The sequence below is a fragment of the Balaenoptera physalus genome (assembly GCF_965194825.1).
Source record: "Balaenoptera physalus genome assembly, contig: HAP1_SCAFFOLD_1961, whole genome shotgun sequence".
Classification (NCBI taxonomy): domain Eukaryota; kingdom Metazoa; phylum Chordata; class Mammalia; order Artiodactyla; family Balaenopteridae; genus Balaenoptera; species Balaenoptera physalus.
The window spans coordinates 35512-61803 of record NW_028124843.1 but is presented as its reverse complement, the minus strand read 5'-3'; the positions used below and the strand labels follow the sequence as shown (position 1 = coordinate 61803).

The 26292-nt window shown below is 43.1% G+C and overlaps 1 long non-coding RNA gene and 1 pseudogene across 10 annotated transcripts; one reads left to right on the top strand and one right to left on the bottom strand.

Annotated features, from left to right (window-relative positions):
* Positions 1–1006: 1006 nt before the first annotated feature.
* On the bottom strand, positions 1007–24989 carry LOC309654101. Of its 9 annotated transcripts, XR_014259851.1 has the most exons (6): positions 24830–24989; positions 20720–20736; positions 9262–9322; positions 3118–3291; positions 2915–2961; positions 1007–2230 (listed from the first exon to the last, which is right to left on the bottom strand). It is a non-coding gene; the product is annotated as an uncharacterized lncRNA (long non-coding RNA). The 9 variants fall into 9 exon arrangements; XR_014259852.1 differs by lacking the exon at positions 9262–9322; XR_014259853.1 differs by lacking the exons at positions 20720–20736; positions 24830–24989 and adding an exon at positions 20591–20607.
* LOC309654100 (RING finger protein 11 pseudogene) lies at positions 3590–8091 on the top strand (annotated as a pseudogene). The gene is made up of 2 exons: positions 3590–7826; positions 7962–8091. The product of its transcript is annotated as an RING finger protein 11 pseudogene (transcript).
* Positions 24990–26292: the final 1303 nt, after the last annotated feature.

Genomic DNA, 26292 nt, shown 5'->3' with positions numbered 1-26292 from the left:
ATTTATACCCCAACATTTATGTATCACAATTTACTGACTAATCTGTCCCACTGATTTGAAATGTCACTTTTATGGTATAACAGATTCTTATACATATATATATATATATATATATATATATATATATATATATAAATGTATTTATTTATTTATTTTTGGCTGCTTTGGGTCTTTGTTGCTGTGCGCAGGCTTTCTCTAGTTGCGGCAAGCGGGCTTCTCATTGCGGTGGCTCCTCGTGTTGCCGAGCACGGGCTCTAGGCGCGTGGGCTTCAGTAGTTGTGGCACACAGGCTCAGTAGTTGTGTCTCACGGGCTTAGCTTCTCCACGGCATGTGGGATCTTCCTGGGCCAGGGATCGAACCCATATCCCCTGCATTGGCAGGAGGGTTCTTAACCACTGCACCACCAGGAAAGCCCCTTATACGTATTTACTCTTTTCAGAGCTGTCCTGACTCTTTTTTGCCTATCTGTTATGTTTGCCATTTCTCTAAAATTCTTTTTATCTTCTTTTAGATTTAAAAAAATTTTTTCCTCTTCTTGTTTGTTTCTCTTAAGGCATTATCCATTATGTTCATTCACTCGTATTATTTTATTTAATTTATTTAATTAATTAACTTATTTATTTTTGGAGGTGTCGGGTATTAGTTGCAGCACGTGGGCTCTTTGTTGCAGTGCGTGGGCTCTTCCTTGCGGCTCGTGGGCTCTCCAGTTGTGGCGCGTGGGCTCCAGAGCACGTGGGCTCAGTAGTTGCGGCGTGCGGGCTTAGTTGCCCTGCAGCATGTGGGATCTCAGTTCCCCAACCAGGGACCGAACCTGCATCCCCTGCATTGCAAGGTGGATTCTTAACCACTGGACAACCAGGGAAGTCCCCACTCTTGTATTATTTTAAATTTAGTCCTCACTTCTGAAACTTTTTTCTTTTATTTTGAATTCTGTCTTGAGTTCTATCATCTTACCTAATTCTGGTTTATGCTGTTCTTTCATCTTTTTTTTATTATGGTAAAATATACATAAAACAAAATTTATTATTTCAACCATTTTCAAGTATACAATTCAGTGACATTAAATACATTCACAATGCTGTGCAACCATCACCACTGTGCAAATTCAAAATAATTATGTCAAAAGATTGAGCAGGACATCAGAAAGATGGAGGCAGCAGCATAGTTTCTGAATCTCTCCAAACCCTTTCATGGAAGAAGATCAACTAAAACCAAACACCCATAGGTGGCATTTATCAGCATTTACCATTTCCAGAACTTTTTCACCATCCCAAACAGAGACTCTATAGCCACTAAACAATAACTTCCCATTCCCTCCTCGATCCATGTTCTTTCATCTTTCGCATTGTTTTTCCTAACGTCTTTTAGCCTACTTTGAAATAATAGGTTACAGTTTTGATCTGTTTTGTGGACCTGTCTTTTCCAACTTGATTTTATTGTCTGAAGACATGCTATTCTGCTCCTTATTCTCTTTTTTCTTACACTACCTCTGTACGGGATTTGATCCCAATCCTTTTCTGTTACTGATTTTTGGGTGAAAAAAGTTTTACAGCACTTTGAAAAGGTGGTGCGAGGCCATGTGGAAACATGTTCTTCATGGCTGTTTCATCAATGCTTCACTTATACTGCTTTGGAATAACTGTTTTCCAGGAGGCATAAACCAGTGGGCTTTATCATTGGACAGAGTGCAGAGAAAGGACCCCACGAAAGCTGATCACCTTAGCAGAAATGACTTAGTTATGATTTCACCCAAGATTGGTCACAAACCAGCCTGGGAAACTCAAGGAACCAGAGACAAGGCATAATGCCATCTTTCCTTCTCTCTGCCTCAGCTCTCAAGGATTGGTCACCTCCATGTTATTAGTAACTATTATTTGGTTTCTGTTCATAATTACTATCAGAAGACACAGCACTTAGGGGCCTAATTACACTGCCCAGCTACGCACCATTCTTCTTCATTTTGGCTTCCTGTCCACCAGCAGGAACCTGATTTAGTTTTGTTCTCCCTTCACCACAGCCCAGTAATTTTTGTGCATGACTCTCAGTCTCACCAGAATCTGTATCTCTCACTCTGCCCCAACATTCCACCCCATCATTCGCTCCCTGAAGTGTACTCTAGAAATTTCGGTCAACTCGATATTTTACCACTGTTCACCATCTCTTATGAAACCAGAAGACGAGCAGCTTTCTTATGGAATGATGGAGAACTTGTAAAGATAAAACACCAGTCTGCAGGAGAAAGGGAAGAAGAGAATGATGGAAATCGTTTCTGGAAAACTAGTTTTACATTACGTTTTGTTTGTTCCTGGTAAAGAAACTGAAATCTTCTAAACATTAAAAAAAAAACTAAACCACTAAATTCAATAATACAGGAATATAACTTTTAAAAAAAATTTCTTTGGCTGCGTAGCACGTGGGATCTTAGCTCCCCAACTAGGGACTGAACCCAGGCCTGCTGCATTGGAAGCGCAGAGTCTTCACCACTGGACGACCAGGGAAGTCCCAGGAATATAACTTTTAAAGGAGAAGTTATAAACCCCTTGGTTACATGAACTGGAGATTTTTAGTGAGAAGTCATGTATTTTAAATGACTTGGAGCTTTAAAGGAAGGAAGGAAGGAAGAAAAAGGGACTTCCTTGGTGGGGCAGTGGATATAATATCAAAAGTAAATTAATTAATTAAATAAATTTAAAAAAGAAAAAAAATGCTGAAATCCACTGACTAATTATTCAGGCTATTTATATCTTGCTATTTCCAGATACATCCCTTTATAAACTTTTGGTAAAAGGTTATCGTATATCAGAACAAATGAATTACAGACTTTTCTATTTTTCCAAAATTTGAGAAATTCCCTTACATTTCTCCCTTCAAATTTTATAACAAGGGAAAAGTAGTGACAACCCTTATACTTACATTCAATTGCATCATCTGGCCACATGCCTTCTACATCAATCAAATATCTACAAAACAACAAAATTCGAGTCATTTGTAAATAAAAAGGAAAGAAAATCAAGTTTTTACAAAAAAGGGTCCAATTGTGCTTTACAAATATAGATAGAAAAATCCTAAGAAAATATCAGCATATCTATCAATAATTATTAAAGAATGATATATACCATGACTACAAAAAGGCTTTATTCCGGAGTTTCCCTGGTGGCGCAGTGTTGAGAATCTGCCTGCCAATGCACGGGACACGGATTCGAGCTCTGGTCTGGGAAGATCGCACATGCCCCGGAGCGACTGGGTCCGTGAGCCACAACTACTGAGCCTGCGCGTCTGGAGCCTGTGCTCTGCAACAAGAGAGGCCGCGATAGTGAGAGGCCCGCCCACCGCGATGAACAGTGGCCCCCGCTTGCCGCAACTAGGGAAAGCGCTCGCATAGAAACAAAGACCCAACACAGCCAAAAAAAAAAAAAAAAAAAAAAAAAAAAAAGGCTTTATTCCAAGGACCAAGGATGCAAGGATAACGCAACTTTAGAAAATCTATTAATATAGTTATTTACATTAATACAACAATTTAATTAATAAATGAAAGAGAATAAAATACAGGACCAAACTGGCAGATGTTAAAAAGTTATCTGATAACATACAACGGGTCAGTTTCGGTCAAAATGCTTTGTACACTAAAAACAGGAGACTTAATATGACAGAGTATTCATCAAGAACCAACAAATAACAAAAGACAAATTAGGACAAATATTAACATCATATCTAAAAAAACCCCATCTAACCAACCATAGGAGCCAGAAACTTAGGCATCACCATCACTGACAGCTATTTCTCCCTCACCCTCATCCTCAACCCACCACCAGTGCTGACAATGATACTGCCTACATACCTCTAGAATCTGTCCACATCTTTCCACCAAAATGACCACCATACCCTGGTCCAAGCCACCATTATGCCCAATTTCTACACAAGTCTCCTAACTTGTTTCCTCGCTTCCACTCTTTCTCCCTGCAGTGTATTCTCCACTCGGTAGCAAAACGATAGGTTGAAAATGCAACTGGGTATGTTCCACACACTCACCTTCAACAAAAAAAAGTTCAATGGTTTTCTATTACTCTTCAAGTCTGAAACCTTAAACATAAGCCTGCACGATCGAGCTCCTACCCACACTTGCAGCTCCATTATAATGACATGCTCCCCCAACGGCCCCACCTTCCTGGCCAGTTCCTCCAACACAGCATATGCTTTCCTCTTATAGGGTCTTTTGCTATTCCTTATGCTCAGAAATCTCTCCCCAACGTCCCTATCGGGTTAATACCTACTCATCCTTCAGATATCAGCTGAAACATCCCTAAACCTTCTCTAATCTCCATGATGAGATCAAATCCTCCCTAAAATATGCTCTCATGGTACCATGTCCCTCTCCTTGGCACTTGTCAGAGTTGTAATTCTACATGCAGAGTGTGATACTTGAATATCTATTCCCTCTCTGGACTGCTAGAATTCACAAAGGGCAGGTCAAGTCTCCTCACTCACAAAATTTCTCAAGTCTTTTTGCTAGCACCCAGCACAGTGCTTAAACATAACAGATGCTCAATAAGTATTTCCTGCACGAACAACCATACATTGGTACAGTGTAGCAACACCCACAAAAAGCATAAGGGCATAAACTCCTTGATGCAGAAGTCCCATTCTGAGTGAAGTTAACTGAGACAAAGCATATATATTCAAAGATGTTCACACAGGAATGTTCATTACTTTGACGTTTTATAATATCAAAAACTTCTGACTTGTACATGTTCATCAGTAAGCAAAGGAACAATGCAGCCTTAAAAAAATAATAAATAAACCAATCAACAGACAAAGGATTAATCTCCAAAATATATAAATAGGTCATGCAGCTCACTATTAAAAACACAAACAACCCAATCAAAAAATGGGCAGAAGACCTAAATAGACATTTCTCCAAAGAAGACATACAGATGGCCAAGAGGCACACGAAAAGCTGCTCAACATCACTAATTATTAAAGAAATGCAAATCAAAACTACAATGAGGTATCACCTCACACCGCTTAGAATGGGCATCATCAGAGAATCTACAAACAGCAAATGCTGGAGAGGATGTGAGGAAAGGGAACCCTCTTGCACTGCTGGTGGGAATGTAAACTGATACAGCCACTATGGAGAACAGTATGCAGGTTCCTTAAAAACTAAAAATAGAATTACCATATGACCCAGCAATCCCACTACTGGGCATATACCCAGAGAAAACCATAATTCAAAAAGACATATGCACCCCAATGTTCACTGCAGCACTATTCGCAATAGCTAGGTCACGGAAGCAACCTAAACGCCCATCGACAGATGCACGGACAAAGAAGATGTGGTACGCATATACAATGGAATATTACTCAGCGATAAAAAAGAACGAACTTGGGTCATTTGTAGAGACGTGGATGGACCTAGAGACTGTCATACAGAGTGAAGTAAGTCAGAAAGAGAAAAACAAATATTATATATTAATGCATATATGTGGAATCTAGAAAAGTGGTACAGAAGAACCGGTTTGCAAGGCAGAAATAGAGACACAGATGTAGAGAACAAACGTATGGACATCAAGGGGGGAAAGCGGGGCAGGGCGGGGGCCGGTGGTGGTGAGATGAATTGGGAGATTGGGATTGACATATATACACTAATATGTATAAAACAGATAACTAATAAGAACCTGCTGTATAAAAAATAAATAAATTTTAAAAATTCAAAAATAAATAAATAAATAAACTAATTAATTAAAAAAAAAAAAAAAAAAAAAAGAATGAGGTTGGGAGACTGTCAAAACAGCACACAGATCACACACTCAAGTCCCGGAAGATGGGGAACTGCCTTAAGTCCCCCACTTCGGATGACATCTCCCTGCCTCACAAGTCTCAGTCCGACTGGGCTAGCTTTGGCAAGGGGACGGAGCTGGATCAGGAGCTGCTGCTGCCATATCTGGATCAAGTTCCAGTTTTGGTCTCTCATCCAACACCTAGTCAGACTCGCCTAGCACCTCAGCTGAGAGGAGCAAATTAGGATAGCTCAAAGAATAGGCCTCATACAGCATCAGCCTGAAGGAGTTTATGACCCTGGAAGAAACGGATCAGAAAAAAGGATCCGGGGGACTTCCCTGGTGGTGCAGCGGCTAAAGACTCCACACTCCCAATGCAGGGGGCCCGGGTTCGTTCCCTGGTCAGGGAACTAGATCCCACATCCATGCCGCAACTAAGAGTTTGCATGCCACAACTAAGGAGCCCACCGACTGCAATTAAGACCCGGCGCAACCAAATAAATGAATAAATAAAATAAAACAAATATTTAAAAAACAGATCGGGGAGTGTGTGATCTGTATGATGCACTTTGTTTATGAGAACCCAATTTGATTTCTGCTGTGTATGCAGATCACCTGGGCTGTACAGATGACTGGCTGATGAGATCCTTCACGTGCCCCTCCTGCATGGAGACAGTTGATGCAGCACTGCTTTTGTCCTACGAGACTAACTGAGCCAGTGTCTCTCACCTGACTTCAAGTGAACCATCATTTTTGGTGGTTTTGATCTTTTGTCGTTGAGCCCAAAGAGCCAGGGATTAGGAATTAAGATCATGCATGAAAGTTTCCTAAAAATTCCTGAACGGCTGCAGATGTTGGGGAAAAGCACGTGATATTTTAGAAATTTAGGGGGAAAAAGTAGGATGGTATTTTTATGTAAAGCCTTCACCCCGTGTTGAAAAATATAATTGTTATTTAGATCTTGTTATTCCTCCAGTACATAGGAATTGTGTAAAGTGTTACAGCAGCTATATATGTTTCAATTGTGTGTCAAAGATTAGGATAAAGATAGTGGTTGTTTTTCCTAAGTGAGATAACTTTCTTCTTCCCCCTACCCAAATTCTTTTCTGAAGTTGCTGGCATTTGGGTCAAGGTTTTATTAAAAGCCACATTTTAGAACACTGGCACAAAAAAAGGAGTTTTAAGCTGGTTTGCATAGTTCTTTTTTTGTTTTAGAATAAACATAGAGCACTTATTTTTTACTTTATAGGAACTCTACAAGTTAAGGTCCCATTGTTCTTTTGCTGTGATTGTTGTTACTACTGATGTTGCTGTTTTCTGTCTTTGCTGGTTCTTTCTAATCTACCATTTGTCATTATTGGCATATGATCATCTCAGGGTCACAAGATGGCTGCTGTAAAACCAAATATCATATTCTCACAAAACAAGGAGGAAGCAGAAAAAGAGCCCAAATGGTCATTTTCCTAATGCCTATTTATCTTTTGTCAGAGAAAAATATCATTCTCATAAGCACAATAACAGCCTTCCCTTAATTACTCATTTGCCAAAACAGACTGATATGACCATTCATAAGACAATTCATGGCAAAGAGGGATATGATAATGATTGTCTTAGCCTAACAAGGATTTATCCACTCAAGCTGAATGCTTCACTCCTCAAAAAAGTCATAAAGTTCTATGAGCAAGGAAGAACTACTAAGTGACTGTTAAGTGAACCATCAGAATTGTTTGTCCAAGACCATACGATTCTTTCTTTCCACTGGAAATGGAATTCATTGCCTTAGGTCTTTTTAAATAGTGTACTATTACTGTTGGGGCTGGCTCTGTGCTTGAAAACCAGCTGAAAACCAGTTATAACCTGTTACAAGTGCTGTATCTGTTTGCAGTTAAGAAATGCAGAATTCAAAGTGATCTCCTAGCTTGTAGGCAAACTGAGATTCACTGTCCCTCTTCTATAAAAAAAATGAGCTAATGTGTCCAGAAACTAACTCTAGTAAAGTGGGGTTTAACATTACCCTTTCTTATGAGTTTCGTCAAATTATTTTGGTGGTTAACATGGTGATAATTAAAAGTCAAGGTAAATTTTAAATATTAAGAATTCTGATGTATGGAGCTTGACTTATGCCACCATGCTTATGTAAAAATGAAAGTGGCACCATGGTTAAACTGAGAAAAGTTTCTCAGTTGTAACAATTTTGATTTATTCTTTCCTGTGACCTCCTTCCCTGTTGTCTTGAAGCACAGCAAAAGGATACTGCATGTCTTCTTACGGTAGTGCTGAGGTTATTGAAGTTATATAAAACACATCTCAGTCTCTGTTTCTTGGAAGGAAAGTCCTGCTAGTTGACTGACAATTCTAAGCAGGGAGAATTTAGAGAAATGTGTTTCATGTTTCGCACACAAATGAAGAATCTGTATAATCACGACTTCACAGCTGTGATCTCAAAAAAGAAGGAATTTCTCTCTTTCTATTTTTCTTGCACATAACGTAAGAACACTCTGAATCTCTAAGCTTCTGAAGCGTTAGTAGAGATGGTCTAGTAAAGATGTAGTTGTAATGTTTTACCCATTTAGCATGTGTTTATTTTTCCTTATGTACTCCAAGGTGACATATTTGTTCAGCTCAGTGATATTACAGCTAAAAAAATCATTCATTAGTAAAAGGAGAAGCAATCTCAACCTAACAAATCAGAAGTGTTTCTTATTATTTTATATTGAGTTGAATATTTGACTCTTAACACTTTTTGCTACATACAAAACACAAGTCCCTTGAAGGGTTCTTCATAAGTGCATTATACAAGGATTTAGTATGTCATAAGCACTTAAAGATTTGACATTCAACTGTAGTAGTATCCATGTTGGTTACTTTTCTTACGAGCCCCATGATGAGTTGGAGAAACACTGAAAGAATTAGAGTATCAGGTTCTATTAAATTGTTACATGTATCTTGCTTAAGTTTGTGCTCATTTATTTATATCCAACTACATAAAGCAAATTTGGAGGAAAAAAAAGAATAATAAATAAATAAGAATGAGGTCTCCAAATATTGTCAGAGGAAGATGTCCTCCATATATTAAATTATAAACCAGAATGTCTAAAACACTATACCATTAAATCACATGTACAGTCAGTTCTGTATATCCAACGGTTCCATAACCTGCAGATATGGAAGCCCGACTGTACTACACCATTTTACATACGGGACTTGAGCATCCGAGGATTTTCGGATCCATGGGGAGTCCTAAAACCAATCCCCCTGCAGATACCAAGGGACCATTGTATATGCTTATATCTGCATTTTTTACGTCTGAAAAAATATGTGCTAAATTATTACTGGTGGTAACATCTGAGTAGGGGGCAAAATTGCCTTCCACTTCATACACTTCTCTGACTGCATTTTTTGCATTCAGCTTACATTAGCTTACATTACTATTGTAAACAGAACAATTTAAACATGCTCTGCCTCTTGGGGTTGGCAACTCACCTGCACATGAGGTAGCCAGTCCTGTTGAAACCATGGGTACAGTGGACACCAAGAAGTCTGTCTAGAAAACAGGGAATATGGAATTAAGTAAGCGAAGTAGATACACTAAAAACAAGTTAGACAATTTTCTCAAGAGTAGCCTTTATTAGTTACCACAACACTACCACTATCCTGAAAAGGAAAAACTCTGAAGAAAAGAGTGTTTTTGCAGGAACGTACTATAAAGAATTAACTACTATACAGTCAAAATTCATTGTCTCTGGGAAATTTTGCATAGCCTCCAATCAGATGCAATAGTGTGGACTGGAGAATGCCCATCAGGAACTGATCTGACTACAGAAAAAGGGAGTGGAAAAAAAAAACAGGCTATCAGAAGAACAGAATTTGTTTCTGAGTGAAACAAATGGAATGCCTTCACTTTTAATGCTCAATAATAAAAAGAACAAACGGTTTCTGAAGGGCTCTTGGGGTCCCCCAAAGCACTTCCATTCCTTCTCTCCTTCACTGCTCCTCACACGCCACGGGTTTATGTGCCTGTGGAGTTCTCGGGTTAAGTAGCACTGTTCTTGTTTCACAATGAAAAAGTAAGGCTCGAGACGTAAGCCCAAGCTGCACAGCAGGCAAACAGAAAAAAGACTAGAATCGAGTCTCAGATTTTTCCAACTATGCCACAGTATTTTGTGGTCCAGGACTTAAAAAAAATTATATGAGAGAGTAAATAAAAAACAACAACATGTAGCTGATCGCTGCAAAAGCTATGTCTGTGACTAGGTGGTGTCTGGCATTCGTCATCTCCTGCCTGGATTACTACCACCCTACAATTCTAACAATCTCTTCTATTTCAACTGATCCTCCATATGGAAGATGTTCTCTCTCTAAAATATAAACTTGGCTGGATTGCTCTGTTGCTGAAAAATCTGTTGTAGCAATGCAACTTCCCTAACACGAAGCGTCTGCAACTTCTCCAGAGTCCCTGCTCCTGCCGTCAGTTCGGCATCGGCTACCGGTACCTCTTTCCAGACACTCATGGGTAGTGCCTACCTTTACCAACATTCTAGCACGACTATGTTACCTGGAGTTACTGACCACAGCCAGATCTCCACTTCAGCTCCTTCCTATCTAGCTGTTCTTGAGTGGGACATCACAGGAAGCACTGAAAAGAATTCCTCTTCACTCGGAGACTTTACTCTGGCACTCACTGACCGGCACCCAGCTGCTTCCTCCATGTTTATGGCAGCCCAGTATGATAAAACTTCAGATGCCAATAACATGGTCCCTCTATATCCATCACTTACTGCCAGGCTTGCTTAGGTAACACCATCTCAGATTCCAAATCAGGAGCATAGCCGCCTGTCACTTCCCTACCAGGAAGGAAGCCAGGTATATTACTATAACCAAGGCACACTGGGGTCTTCACTGTATGGAGAACTTGGCTCCTGCCCGCAATCCTATGGCTCCGCGTCATACACAGGAAGTAGGGCCTCTGCGCAACCAGAAATGGGAATGGGACTGAAGGAGATTCAGCCCGCAAATATCCGACCACCAGCTTCCACCTCTGCAATCTGCCACCCTGTGTCTGCTCAACGCATCACAGAAACAAGTTTTCAAGGTGAGTATACAAACGGCAGAGCAAGTTGAAGAATGAGGTCGGCATTCACAAACGGGGTCAAATCGACAGCTGGGAAGGGGTGTAGAGACAGGTAGAATTTAGATCCTGAGCCTTTAATAACCACTACCTTCTCTCAGTGCTCTCTGTTTTTAGACTCTATGTAAGAACAGCTAGGGCTTCCCTGGTGGCGCCTGCCAATGCAGGGGACACGGCTTCGAGCCCCGGTCTGCGAAGATCCCACATGCCGTGCAGCAACTAAGCGCATGTGCCACAACGACTGAGCCTGCATTCCAGAGCCCGTGAGCCGCAACTACCGAAGCCCACGCGCCTACAGCCCATGCTCCGCAACAAGAGAGGCCACCGCGATGAGAAGCCCGCACACCGCAACCAAGAGTAGACCCCGCTAGCCGCAACTAGAGAAAGCCCGTGCACACCAATGAGGACCCAGTGCAGCCAAAAAAATAAATACGTAGAATAAATAAGTTCAATCAATCAATCAATCAATAAACGTAAATTAAAAACAAACAAACAAACAAAAAAACAGAACACCTAATGCAGGTGGGAAGGTGGGAGGGACACTGTAAAGGTCATCTATGCTACATGTACAAGAACCCCGAGAGCACACCAATAGGTACCACATTTTTCACTGCTGTAGCCGAGCATTCCCCCTGTACTACCACACTGTAGCACTCCCTTCCCTCGTCTACTGCTACAGTCTCTTTGGAAGGTGTTTCAGAACTCTTGTTATGAGAGTGCCAGTTGAACTGTCCTCACTTCCGTCATTTATACCAGGATTTAAGACCTTGTGGTCCGAGATCCTGTCCAGAGAGCAAGCAGGCTAAGACTCTGTCTTTGTTTCTATATTTCATCAGAAAGGGCTCTACCCCCTCTCCTAGTTCATGGTGTGAAGTGTTCTTAGCCTCTCGGGAAAGTGGGGAGAATTCAAAGGACTCTCTATGAGAATGCTAGGCTTTGTAAAACATTTCAGTTTTTTAAAAAGAAGACTCATTTTGTATTGGACTTAACAACAGTCCTATGAGATACAAAGAGAGCCAAGGATCAGTGACATGAAATGATCACCAGTAAGAATTACAACAGTCACCGCTTACCTCGTAGCATAGGGCACACTGTCCATGATCCTTAAGAAGAGTTAGTAGAAATGCCTTGCCCATCTTGCCCCTGAACCCCTTGAAAGGTACACGACTGCTGTGTTGGTGTTTAGGGGGAGCATCTCACTTACCCGGGACTGACTTCAACCTTGATTCCTCTGTAGTGATGGAGACTTCCCCGCTGATGAAAAATTCCCTGGGATTGCAACCTCCAAGCCAGACCGCTTTCCTATGGAATGACAGAGAACTTCAGAGAACTTGTCAAGATGAAACACCAGTCAGTCTGCGGGAGAAAGGGAAGAAGAGAACGATGGAAATCGTTTCTGGGAAACTATTTTTACATTATGTTTTGTTTGTTCCTGGTAAATAAACTGAAATCTTCTTAACATTCAAACAAAATCTAAACCACTAAATTCAACAACACAGGAGTATAACTTTTGAAAAAAATTTCTTTGGCTGCGCAGCATGTGGGATCTTAGCTCCCCAACCAGGGATTGAACCCACGCCTGCTGCATTGGAAGCGCAGAGTCTTCACCACTGGACCACCAGGGAAGTCCCAGGAATAGAACTTTTAAAGGAGAAGGTATAAACCCCTGGGTTATATGAACTGGAGATTTTTAGTAAGAAGTCAATAGATCTTTTGTTAGGCACATTTTATGTTAGGCTGTCTCCCTGCACAGGACGCAGGCGCCTTGAAAATGGAAATCACATCCCTCTATAGTACGTCCCTCTTCTTTCTGCTTTGCAGTTTGCTGCTCCACTTGTTCAACCCCACCTAGTAATAACCTATACTTCCCTTGTTCCTGTTTTCCCATCTGGAAAACAGACAAAAGGCAACCAAACAACGCAAAGGTCTCAACAAATAAGGGATACCCAAAACCAGAGATGGCCAGAACTTCTGTATCCCTCATGAAACCTAGCCCGGTGTTCAATACTTAGGTATCATTAATACATGCGTGTTGACTGAAACAGTTGAAACGCAATTCTTCCACTTCCCAGTTTAGTTTTAGTCCTCATACAAAACCTGATCATCAAATTCCTTAATGCTAGGAATCACAGTGAAAAATAATTTCTCAACTGACTTCTGTCAGATGAGTGAGAACTAAGGTTAATTCAGTGTATCTGAAGCATAGAAAGTGAGGGCAAACGTGGCACAAGATGGGGCTAGAGAAGCAGAGAGGATTCTAGAGCACGCAGAGTCTTAAAGGCCACCAGTGTGTTTTCTATTCTCAAAACAATGTTTGTGAGCGATGTTTATGAGCAATGTTCCAACTTGCTTTGAAGCTTTCTTGTGTGAAGAATGGATTGGAGGGAAACAAGATATATGGACACTAGTTAGGACCTAATCGCAACAGACAGGCAAGTTCAGTATTAGGATGTTGAGGGAGAGCTGACAGATTCCAAAGAAATTCAGGAGATAAACTGAAGCGGGCTTCATGGGGTATGAGATGGAGGAAAGGAAGGTCTTAGGGAATTAAAGGGTTTACTGCACACATGAGCAGAGTCTCAAAATTAATCATTTGAATGTACAGAGGGGGATCGATCTCCCAAATGACACCGGTTAGGAAGCAACGGTACGCCCTGTAGAATTCCTAGAGACAGCACAAATCAACTGTTTCGATGGAAAATTCGGCGGGACCCTTGATTTCCATGGGAATATAGAGAAAAGAGACACTGATCTGGCTTGCAGGTATTTAGGAAGTTGTTAGCCTGACATCACATACTAGTCTCATGTAAGTAGGCCGTCTGAAGTATGAAGCTTAGGGGAAAAACCTTGAAGAAAACTTAAAAGCTTAAGCCACACCTCTATACTACACCACCTTTCACAGTTTCTTCTCAGATAAGCAGCATCCCCATCAGTGAAGAAACTCACATCCCATAATAGGAACAACAGGCCTAAAAATAAAATGTGTGTCTTTGGAGGTCCCATCTATGCGATATCTTCCTGGTACCAGAAAAGTCCCCAGGAAGATCGATCTTTGCACCCCTGAAAGCTTACCACCAAGGAAAATGACTAGGTCCATAGATTTCCTCCCTCAAACCAGCCTACCTCACACATAAATCACTAGCAACTCAGCCCTTAACTCACATTATCACAGTCACAAGAGTGGTTAGGGAGAAAAGCACTAACCAGGGGAACTAACACAGAGGCAATCCAGGCCAAGCTGGGCTGGTGGCAGATATCTGCTCCTTACGCTCGGGTGCATAATGCGACTCACCACAATGCCTTTTTCACAGACCCTTTTTAAAGTTTCTCCACAAAATCCAACAGCTCAAGTTAGTTCATGACGCTTCAAGGTAAACAATCGTCAAGAGAAAAACATGCAATATGTCTTACAATGTTGGATTCCTTACAAATAGGACAAGGAAATAACCATGTAGACAAAACCAGAGCATTTGAAAACATCTGCGTTCTACAAACATACCAGTGAATGCTATAAATAAGGTAATATGACATAAAACAAAATGAAAACTAGATGTGAGACTGTTCTCTTCAGTGTACAGACTTCATGGCAGTTGCTGCACGATCTAGCTACTTATATCTACAACTCTCTGTTCTGTTAATACAAAATGAGGCCCAAGTGTGTCAACTTGTTTCCCACAGAAACCAAAAAACCTACATGCATCTCTTTTCTCCGGTGCCCTTTCACCTTACCTGCTCCCAGTTCTCCACCAATGTCCTCCTCTTTCTCTAATTATTCTCCTCTTCATTGTGCTTGGCCTTGCACCCAAGCATGCAAGACAGAGAGTCCTAGAGGTCCGAGATTCTAGAGGGGCTGTTTGCAAGGGGGAGGAGATTACGGTAACTGCCACACTGTATATACTTCTGTGCAAAGAAAGAGGGACAGTGTTCAGAATGTCTCTCACATATAAAAAGAGCTGGATGGCAGGATACCTGTGTGGCCCAAGGAACTAGAGCTAGCAAATCATGGGCAAAACAATTGCAACCAAAGGCTGGAAGAGGAAAGGTCTGCAACCAGCTCTGTCTCCTGGCTCTCTGGTATTTGCTGCCAATGGGCAGAGTCTATTTCGTGAAGCATCAAGCACTGAAAAGAAGACTCCTGCTGCTGGAAGTTGACAGGAAGGAACATCCAATGCAAGACCAAGGCTTGTCCTAGAAGCAATGCCCATAATGGAAGAAAAAAAAAAAAAAAAAAGAAAGCGGAAGAGAAATGTTAAGTCGCAAGTCCAACCTGGCCCCCAGCCTAGCCCAGCCCAAGGAAGGTAGGAGTCAAGGAGAAGAAACTAAAAGAGAAGAGCCTTGGACCACAACATTCTCCACAGGGTACACTCAACAAACTTCACCCTGCTCTTTAACCAAGTTACAACTGTAATAGTTCAAACTACATGGCTCTTTCCTTCCTAAGGATACTAGTTAAATAAGATCTATATAGCTCTAAGTATATGATACATAAAATAGAATACTCTGTAGAATATAAGTAACTGTTAGTTAATTATATTAATGAACGTCTGTAAGAAATGTTGCAATGATTTCCCTAATGGAAGAGCCTGGGGGAGGTAAATCTGTCTTCTAGGATTTCCTCCCCAGAGCTCAGAAATTGAGGGGTTGTTTTAGCTCTCCTACGCTCTCTTCACCCAAGCCCGCCCTCCTGTTGGGGATCGGACCTCCCTATTGGCTAGCTCATACCTTTCAACTGCCTGCTTTGTGACATCACTCTCCTACCAAACCTACTACCACTTGGTAGAGGTCTTGGGGTTTCCGTGGAGCCGTTTGGACCAGTAACCAGTGACCTTTGTACTGGACACGTGCGCCGTTCAGCTGCAGCCACTCAGACATCCTCTAGTGTTGTCTCCTCATCCCTTGTACCTGCAGTTGATGTCTCCTCTTCTCTGACCATGTCAGGTAAGAAAAGAAACTTTGGAAAGTTTTGCGTTCGATTTCTTTTGCCCCTAAATTGAGGAGGAGATTCAAAATAGCGTGGAATAATGAGGGAAAGTATTGAACTACAAGTCTGGAGACCTAATTTCAGTTTTGACATTGACGTTTACTGTCTGTGTGACTTTGGACAAATCACTGACTGCCTCACAAAGCCTGCTGCTTTCCTTATCTGTTACGTTAGGATACCACATTGGGTTGATCACTCTGATCCCCTTCTTTTCCAATATTGAGCCTTAAAGGGTACCCATGTAGAAAATGAAATCAGAGACTTCTCAAAAGAGTGTTTCAACAGAAACATAGAAAAGCCAGGTGACACAGAAAACTAGCGATATATACCAAGATGTTTCATCTCCAATGGTCTCCCTCCACTAGTATTTCGACTAGTTGAAAAGAGAGAATAGGGAGAGAGGATGGAGAGTACTGGGCTATATAGGGAGGCACAGAGTCAAACGTAAGCAAGTTTAGGATTGTTTTCATTAGCACAGGCCAACAGGAACCAAGAGATGGGAAAAAAATATAAGAATCAAGAGGGAAAGCATAGAGGAGCTCTCAAGAAAGAGGCAGTTTGCCATGGAATGTTGATGGGAGCCAAAGATTTTAAATTAAAGCAGAAACAGCACAGAGGGAAATCTGCTCAGAGCAGGGCAAAACAAAGTTGATGGTAGCAAATCCTTACATTAACAGACTAAGAAGGAAAGTAAGGCCAGAACAGGGGATCACCAGGAAAGGCAGCCTATCAGAAAAGTCATACTCCGTTTTCTTTCTTTTATTGCCTCTCTGAATACAGCTGGCACTTGACAGTTTGGAATAGAAACACTTTAGAAGTATGTTTTAGAAATGATGCTTCCTAGAAACCAGAAACCAAAGTGGTTATCTAGGGGGCTGCTTTTCAGTGTTCTATTCTTTCTAATTTTTAAACTAGGTAGACATTTGACCAATTAAACATTTTAAATGATATCTTCTACATTGAATCAGAAGGACTATTTCCTTTGTGTGATATGTAGCTTCTAAGGCAAGGTTGCTTTTCATTTTTACAGTTATTTCCTTCCTAACACAGAGAGCACATTGATCAACAGCCATCGTTCGCTTGTAGATCTTAGCTACCGGAGAAGAAAAAGAAAAAGTCAAGCCCCACATCTCTAATTCCCCATTTAGGGAATTCCCTGGCGGTCCAGCGCTTTAGGACTCGGTGTTTTCACGGCCAGGGCCACGCGGCGCGGCAAAAGAAAAAAAGAAAACACAAACATCCACATTTATCTAAAACAATATTGTGGAGTCCTTTGGATTTTCTTACATTTGAAAATCTTTTTTAATTGGATTCTAGGGATGATGGTTTTTTGAGGTCTTGGGATGTCATCTTCTTGGATGTGGAAGATGATTCTAAGTTCTAGGATAAATACAAAAACCTTCTTGATACTTTTTAAGCTTCCTTTCTGCTTATTATATGAGTTATATTCATGGAAAGATATATTTCTCCTAGGCTTAATACCTGTTACTTGCTGGGTAAAAATATGAATGAGCACAATAATGAAACTCTTTTACACTTACTATTTTGCTGTCTGCTTTGTACCGGTTTTCATTGAAATACTTGTCTATATATGTTGTGGCTACCTATACATTCACATTTGTTGCATTCTGTTGCTTGTTATGCATTTTTTACTGATTTATCGTCTCTGTCTGTATGCATTGGCTAGGAATTCATTCACCTCTATCACCTCCATCGTGTTTTTTGGTTAATAGTATTCACTAAAATAGAGTGGGCAAAATTCACTTTCATAATATTGCATGTATGGTACAGAATGTCATTTGTTAGTAAATTCATTAGGCTTTGATACTTGCCCACATACCCCAGTTTTCATTAATATCTATGGATTTCTTTTTCGTTACGTAACATGTTTTTCATGATTTTTCTTTGTCTTTCTAGAACTTATTGTATCTTCCTCCATATAAATCATACGCAATAGATCAGCTTATTCATCTATTAATTATTACTGCTATTATTATTGGTGGTGGTGTTATAACCACTTTATAGATGAGTAATCTGAAGTAATCAGATAACTTTTCTCTTTCCAAAAGCACTTAAGAAATCCACTTTCGGGTAATCATTTTGAGGTAGGATGAGAAACCAGGCTTGAAGAGGGCAAAAATGACTCTTTCAGTTCACCAGTTGGACTGAGCTATACGTCAACTCTAGGTAATAGCGTGGGAACTGCACAAGCAAAGGGAGACACTGAAGATGACAATGGTAATGGCCGTACTGTTTTCTAATGGACAAAAAAAATGCTTATATTATAAGTTCTATTTCTCCTGCTTTCTGGCACTATCATGCTCAGAGTGGAGTCCTGGCAAGGAAGTCAGGATACTTAGGTTCTGAAACCTGGTAATGACACTAACATAATGAGAGAACCTGAACAAGTCAACCCGACCTCTCTGAGCCTCAGTTTCCTTACTCGTGAAATGAGACTGAAAAAAGAGAAAGTTCTCTAAGGGCCTCCTAGTTCTAAAATGCTTCCAGTCTAGGAAACAGCATAGAAGTCAATACGAGTGCAGGCTGAAGGGAAAGACAGGGCAGGGAGAAGGTTGCTTCCAGCCTAGAGAACAATGTCTGAACCATACCACTTGGCTCTTCTGCCCATCTGTGCCCAAGATGGGAGCACAGGCAGTTAATACAGAAGAGTGGAAAACTGCTCAGTCCTTACAGCCATCATTAACTGTCTGATTTTGGGTTTCTCAGGAAGGGTCGATAGTAGAGGTGTCCTGAGAGCAAGAACCTTAAGATAATGCTGTTCCTCAAACGTAGTGAGAATTTCTCAACCTCCCTGAGTTTTTCATGACCCTCTTGTTCTTACAGAAAATTTCCAAAATCCATCTCTACTTGGAACTCTAAATTCTCTGCAGCATTGTCTTCCTGTGGTGAGCAATGCAACTTCCCTAACACGAAGTGTCTGCAACTTCTCCAGAGTCTCTGCCCCTGCCGTCAGTTCGGCATCGGCTACCGGTACCTCTTTCCAGACACTCATGGGTAGTGCCTACCTTTACCAACATTCCAGCACGACTATGTTATCTGGAGTTACTGACCACAGCCAGATCTCCACTTCAGCTCCTTCCTATCCAGGTGTTCTTGAGTGGGACATCACAGGAAGCACTGAAAAGAATTCCTCTTCACTCGGAGACTTTACTCTGGCACTCACTGACCGGCACCCAGCTGCTTCCTCCATGTTTATGGCAGCCCAGTATGATAAAACTTCAGACGCCAATAACATGGTCCCTCTATATCCATCACTTTCTGCCAGGCTTGCTCAGGGAGCACCATCTCAGATTCCAAATCAGGGGCATAGCCGCCTGTCACTTCCCTACCAGGAAGGAAGCCAGGTATATTACTATAACCAAGGCACACTGGGGTCTTCACTGTATGGAGAACTTGGCTCCTGCCCGCAATCCTATGGCTCCGCGTCATACACAGGAAGTAGGGCCTCTGCGCAACCAGAAATGGGAATGGGACTGAAGGAGATTCAGCCCACAAATATCCGACCACCAGCTTCCACCTCTGCAATCTGCCACCCTGTGTCTGCTCAACGCATCACAGAAACAAGTTTTCAAGGTGAGTATACAAACGGCAGAGAAAGTTGAAGAATGAGGTCGGCATTCACAAATGGGGTCAAATCGACAGCTGGGAAGGGGTGTAGAGACAGGTAGAATTTAGATCCTGAGCCTTTAGTAACCACTACCTTCGCTCAGTGCCCTCTGTTTTTAGACTCTATATAAGAACACCTAGGGCTTCCCTGGTGGCGCCGTGGTTAAGAATCCGCCTGCCAATGCAATGCGGGGGACACGGGTTCGAGCCCTGGTCTGGGAAGATCCCACATGCCGTGGAGCAACTAAGCCCATGTGCCACAACGACTGAGCCTGCATTCTAGAGCCCGTGAGCCGCAACTACCGAAGCCCACGCTCCTAGAGCGCATGCTCCGCAACAAGAGAAGCCCGCACACCGCAACCAAGAGTAGACCCCGCTAGCCGCAACTAGAGAAAGCCCGTGCACAGCAATGAAGACCCTGTGCAGCCAAAAAAATAAATACGTAGAATAAATAAGTTCAAACAATCAATCAATAAATAAACGTAAATTAAAAAAACAAAAAAACAAAAAGAACACCTAATGCAGGTGGGAAGGTGGCAGGGACACTGTAAAGGTCATCTATGCTACATGTACAAGAACCCCGAGAGCACACCAATAGGTACCACATTTTTCACTGCTGTAGCCGAGCATTCCCCCTGTACTACCACACTGTAGCACTCCCTTCCCTCGTCTACTGCTACAGTCTCTTTGGAAGGTGTCTCAGAACTCTTGTTATGAGAGTGCCAGTTGAAGTGTCCTCACTTCCGTCATTTATACCAGGATTTAAGACCTTGTGGTCCGAGATCCTGTCCAGAGAGCAAGCAGGCTAAGACTCTGTCTTTGTTTCTATATTTCATCAGAAAGGGCTCTACCCCCTCTCCTAGTTCATGGTGTGAAGTGTTCTTAGCCTCTCGGGAAAGTGGGGAGAATTGAAAGGACTCTATATGAGAATGCTAGGCTTTGTAAAACATTTCAGTTGTTTAAAAAGAAGACTCATTTTGTATTGGACTTACAACAGTCCTATGAGATACAAAGAGAGCCAAGGATCAGTGACATGAAATGATCACCAGTTAAGCATTACAACAGTCACCGCTTACCTCGTAGCATAGGGCACTGTCCATGATCCTTAAGAAGAGTTAGTAGAAATGCCTTGCCCATCTTGCCCCTGAACCCCTTGAAAGGTACACGACTGCTGTGTTGGTGTTTAGGGGGAGCATCTCATTTACCAGGGACTGACTTCTCCCTTGATCCCTTTGTAGTGATGGAGCCTTCCCTGGTGATGAAAAATTCCCTGGGATTGCAACCTCCAAGCCAGACGTTTTGTGTGACACAAACTCAAGAACTCCCCAAGTCCTGCAGTAGCAGAAACAGTCACATACTTGAGAGTAACCCACCATCTGAACTTGGGGACATTTCAGTGACAGCTCCAGTCCAGAGTGCCAGGCGTCTCCTGGCCCTGCCTCCAGCTCCAAGCCAGGGACAAACAGAGAGTAAGAACGTGGAGGATATCAAAACCAAGCTGTCAAAGCCTCTGGAGGCCTACCAGATCCCAATAGAAAACCAAGATCCTCCACTACTCCCTTTGGGAATCCCTGATATTCCCCAGCCGCTGGCCTGCACCGATCCCCTCAGCCAAGAGGAGCAGCCTGGTTCTGAAAATGCTGATCTGGGAGAGAACAGCCTGAGTCGTCAGGACCTAGGGACACTTGAAAATGGGACTGAACCTAGCAGTGGTCTTGCAGACATTACTACACTGGCGGAGGATATTCACCTTCCCCAGCTCTTTAATTCTTGGAAAGATCTTGATCGATCCCAAGGTCCCAACGTGATCAAAGCTGAAGACACCAGAGCCATTAAGGTGAATCAGGTGCAGGAAAAGCCAAGTGTCGTAAAGGTTCCCTCTGATCAACCCAGGAAGAACAAACAGAAAGCCTCTGAGCCTATCGGTGGTGCTCCCAAGGCCAAAATCCAGCCAAAGGATCCAGAGTGCCTGTTAGGGGGAGAAGCGGTTATATGCACTGCTGCAGTCAGTGACAGGGCTCCTGCGAACACGGCCAAGCACTCTCAAGGCAAACCTCAGAAAGCTGCATCCGGAAAGATCAGCAAAACTGAGAGCCATGGGCAGGAAAAGACCAAAAGGACCAGAGGAAGAAACAAGGCTGAAGAGAACAAGCAGTCAGGGAACAAAGTCAAGGCAGAAGACAAGCCAGCAATCCCCAACACGAAGCGAAAGGAACACCAAACTGAGCTTCGCCAAGAGAGCTTTCAAAAGCCTCGAACCTCCCTTGGCGTGCGCATGCTGGAGTCTGTGAAGGTTCTTCATGCGCTGGGGAAGAAGAATGAGACGAAAACTGGGCTCTCTTCCTGTCGGCTCTTGGGAAATTCAAGCAACCCCAAAGACCCCCAGCCACCCCCAGCGATCCAGCCACGGCGGCATACCCCACGTGAGGGTAAGAGGCCTGAGAAAACGCAAGTCCAAGCCCAGAAACCAGACAGCAGTGCTGAAACAGAGTGTCCATCTCCATCCCAGTGTGAGCGGCCTCCTCCTGGGAAGGTCAAGTTGATACCTCTGCCTTTTTCTGCCTGGGACAAGCCTCAAGCTCGACCCGCTCCTCGGAGGCCACAGTCTCTGGCCTCACATCGGCCTGCTGTGGCTTACCGTGCCCAGCCTGGTTCTACTGACTCAGCTCAACCTGCTGCAGTCAATTCATCCCAGCCAGCTCCTGCCTCTTTGCCAGGTCCCGCCAAACCAGCTCAGCCAACTGTGGCCAACCCAACCCAACCGGCTTGGACCAACCATACCCAGCCTCGTGTCCCTCAGCCTGCTGCTCCTAGGCCTGCACCCTACAAAACTTCATCTGGCGCTTCTCTCCAGCGCGAGCCTGTTCCCCCTGCTGTGACTAAGCGCCAGTCCCCACCCAAGCTCCAAACCCAACTTCTACTCCAAGACTTCAGCAAGCAACGAGTTCCATGGAGGGAACCCAACGTGCCTGAGCCAGTCATGTCAAAGCCCATCGAACAAGAGCAGAGGCCAGAGCGAGAGGCCATGAAGAGGCGGGCTCAACAACAACGGGAGAATGCTGCCAGATACACCTCTTCGGGGAAGCTGCAATTTTTCACCCAGAGGGACAAAGAAATGGAAATTGCTGACTACTACGGATACGTCAGGTGACAGCTGCTAGGATTCTTGCTGCCACCTTGGCTACCAGCGGTTCTTCCATACATAGGTAAGATAGGTATAGAACCGAATAAGTAAATGGAATAGAATTAATAGATGAGTAATAAACCTTTCGAATTTTGAGATGCTGCTAACTGGGGCGTGAGAAAGGAAGGCCTGAAAGTTGGATGGGAGAATGAAGGAAAGGGGTAAAAACTGAGGAAAGAGGAAGGAACTTGGCCCAGGGCTAGGAAGGCCAAAAGAGACGTATGGATTTAGGAAAGGAAGCAGGAGTGAGGATGAAATGGCAGAAGTAAAAAGCAGGGTCAGGGGTCTGGGTTGAAAGAACACAATTGGAGTAGAGTTGAAGGTGACAGGAGATGAGTCTAGGTTTACTAGGAGAAATAGAAACAAAGTCTCTCGGGGAGGTTGGCCTTAAGTCTCACAACCACCAGATAGGTATTTCAGAAAACAAGAGGTTCACGACACATCTCTGAAAGGTTTGAGTTGCCTTATTCAGGTGTGATTATAGTGGGGGAATAGGCAAATCTACCAGAGAAGTGGCTAGGGCTCAGAGTCCTCCTAGGGGCAGCTGACGACAGGGCCAGAGCCAAGGGAACTGCTGCATCAGGAGGCCCACGAACAAATCAGGGGCATAGCCGCCTGTCACTTCCCTACCAGGAAGGAAGCCAGGTATATTACTATAACCAAGGCACACTGGGGTCTTCACTGTATGGAGAACTTGGCTCCTGCCCGCAATCCTATGGCTCCGCGTCATACACAGGAAGTAGGGCCTCTGCGCAACCAGAAATGGGAATGGGACTGAAGGAGATTCAGCCCGCAAATATCCGACCACCAGCTTCCACCTCTGCAATCTGCCACCCTGTGTCTGCTCAACGCATCACAGAAACAAGTTTTCAAGGTGAGTATACAAACGGCAGAGCAAGTTGAAGAATGAGGTCGGCATTCACAAACGGGGTCAAATCGACAGCTGGGAAGGGGTGTAGAGACAGGTAGAATTTAGATCCTGAGCCTTTAATAACCACTACCTTCTCTCAGTGCTCTCTGTTTTTAGACTCTATGTAAGAACAGCTAGGGCTTCCCTGGTGGCGCCTGCCAATGCAGGGGACACGGCTTCGAGCCCCGGTCTGCGAAGATCCCACATGCCGTGCAGCAACTAAGCGCATGTGCCACAACGACTGAGCCTGCATTCCAGAGCCCGTGAGCCGCAACTACCGAAGCCCACGCGCCTACAGCCCATGCTCCGCAACAAGAGAGGCCACCGCGATGAGAAGCCCGCACACCGCAACCAAGAGTAGACCCCGCTAGCCGCAACTAGAGAAAGCCCGTGCACAGCAATGAGGACCCAGTGCAGCCAAAAAAATAAATACGTAGAATAAATAAGTTCAATCAATCAATCAATCAATAAACGTAAATTAAAAACAAACAAACAAACAAAAAAACAGAACACCTAATGCAGGTGGGAAGGTGGGAGGGACACTGTAAAGGTCATCTATGCTACATGTACAAGAACCCCGAGAGCACACCAATAGGTACCACATTTTTCACTGCTGTAGCCGAGCATTCCCCCTGTACTACCACACTGTAGCACTCCCTTCCCTCGTCTACTGCTACAGTCTCTTTGGAAGGTGTTTCAGAACTCTTGTTATGAGAGTGCCAGTTGAACTGTCCTCACTTCCGTCATTTATACCAGGATTTAAGACCTTGTGGTCCGAGATCCTGTCCAGAGAGCAAGCAGGCTAAGACTCTGTCTTTGTTTCTATATTTCATCAGAAAGGGCTCTACCCCCTCTCCTAGTTCATGGTGTGAAGTGTTCTTAGCCTCTCGGGAAAGTGGGGAGAATTCAAAGGACTCTCTATGAGAATGCTAGGCTTTGTAAAACATTTCAGTTTTTTAAAAAGAAGACTCATTTTGTATTGGACTTAACAACAGTCCTATGAGATACAAAGAGAGCCAAGGATCAGTGACATGAAATGATCACCAGTAAGAATTACAACAGTCACCGCTTACCTCGTAGCATAGGGCACACTGTCCATGATCCTTAAGAAGAGTTAGTAGAAATGCCTTGCCCATCTTGCCCCTGAACCCCTTGAAAGGTACACGACTGCTGTGTTGGTGGTTAGGGGGAGCATCTCACTTACCCGGGACTGACTTCAACCTTGATTCCTCTGTAGTGATGGAGACTTCCCCGCTGATGAAAAATTCCCTGGGATTGCAACCTCCAAGCCAGACCGCTTTCCTATGGAATGACAGAGAACTTGTCAAGATGAAACACCAGTCAGTCTGCGGGAGAAAGGGAAGAAGAGAACGATGGAAATCGTTTCTGGGAAACTATTTTTACATTATGTTTTGTTTGTTCCTGGTAAATAAACTGAAATCTTCTTAACATTCAAACAAAATCTAAACCACTAAATTCAACAACACAGGAGTATAACTTTTGAAAAAAATTTCTTTGGCTGCGCAGCATGTGGGATCTTAGCTCCCCAACCAGGGATTGAACCCACGCCTGCTGCATTGGAAGCGCAGAGTCTTCACCACTGGACCACCAGGGAAGTCCCAGGAATAGAACTTTTAAAGGAGAAGGTATAAACCCCTGGGTTATATGAACTGGAGATTTTTAGTAAGAAGTCAATAGATCTTTTGTTAGGCACATTTTATGTTAGGCTGTCTCCCTGCACAGGACGCAGGCGCCTTGAAAATGGAAATCACATCCCTCTATAGTACGTCCCTCTTCTTTCTGCTTTGCAGTTTGCTGCTCCACTTGTTCAACCCCACCTAGTAATAACCTATACTTCCCTTGTTCCTGTTTTCCCATCTGGAAAACAGACAAAAGGCAACCAAACAACGCAAAGGTCTCAACAAATAAGGGATACCCAAAACCAGAGATGGCCAGAACTTCTGTATCCCTCATGAAACCTAGCCCGGTGTTCAATACTTAGGTATCATTAATACATGCGTGTTGACTGAAACAGTTGAAACGCAATTCTTCCACTTCCCAGTTTAGTTTTAGTCCTCATACAAAACCTGATCATCAAATTCCTTAATGCTAGGAATCACAGTGAAAAATAATTTCTCAACTGACTTCTGTCAGATGAGTGAGAACTAAGGTTAATTCAGTGTATCTGAAGCATAGAAAGTGAGGGCAAACGTGGCACAAGATGGGGCTAGAGAAGCAGAGAGGATTCTAGAGCACGCAGAGTCTTAAAGGCCACCAGTGTGTGTTTTCTATTCTCAAAACAATGTTTGTGAGCGATGTTTATGAGCAATGTTCCAACTTGCTTTGAAGGTTTCTTGTGTGAAGAATGGATTGGAGGGAAACAAGATATATGGACACTAGTTAGGACCTAATCGCAACAGACAGGCAAGTTCAGTATTAGGATGTTGAGGAAGAGCTGACAGATTCCAGAGAAATTCAGGAGATAAACTGAAGCGGGCTTAATGGGGTATGAGATGGAGGAAAGGAAGGTCTTAGGGAATTAAAGGGTTTACTGCACACATGAGCAGAGTCTCAACATTAATCATTTGAACGTACAGAGGTAGATCTCCCACATGACACCGGTTAGGAAGCAACGGTACGCCCTTTAGAATTCCTAGAGACAACACAAATCAACTGTTTCGATG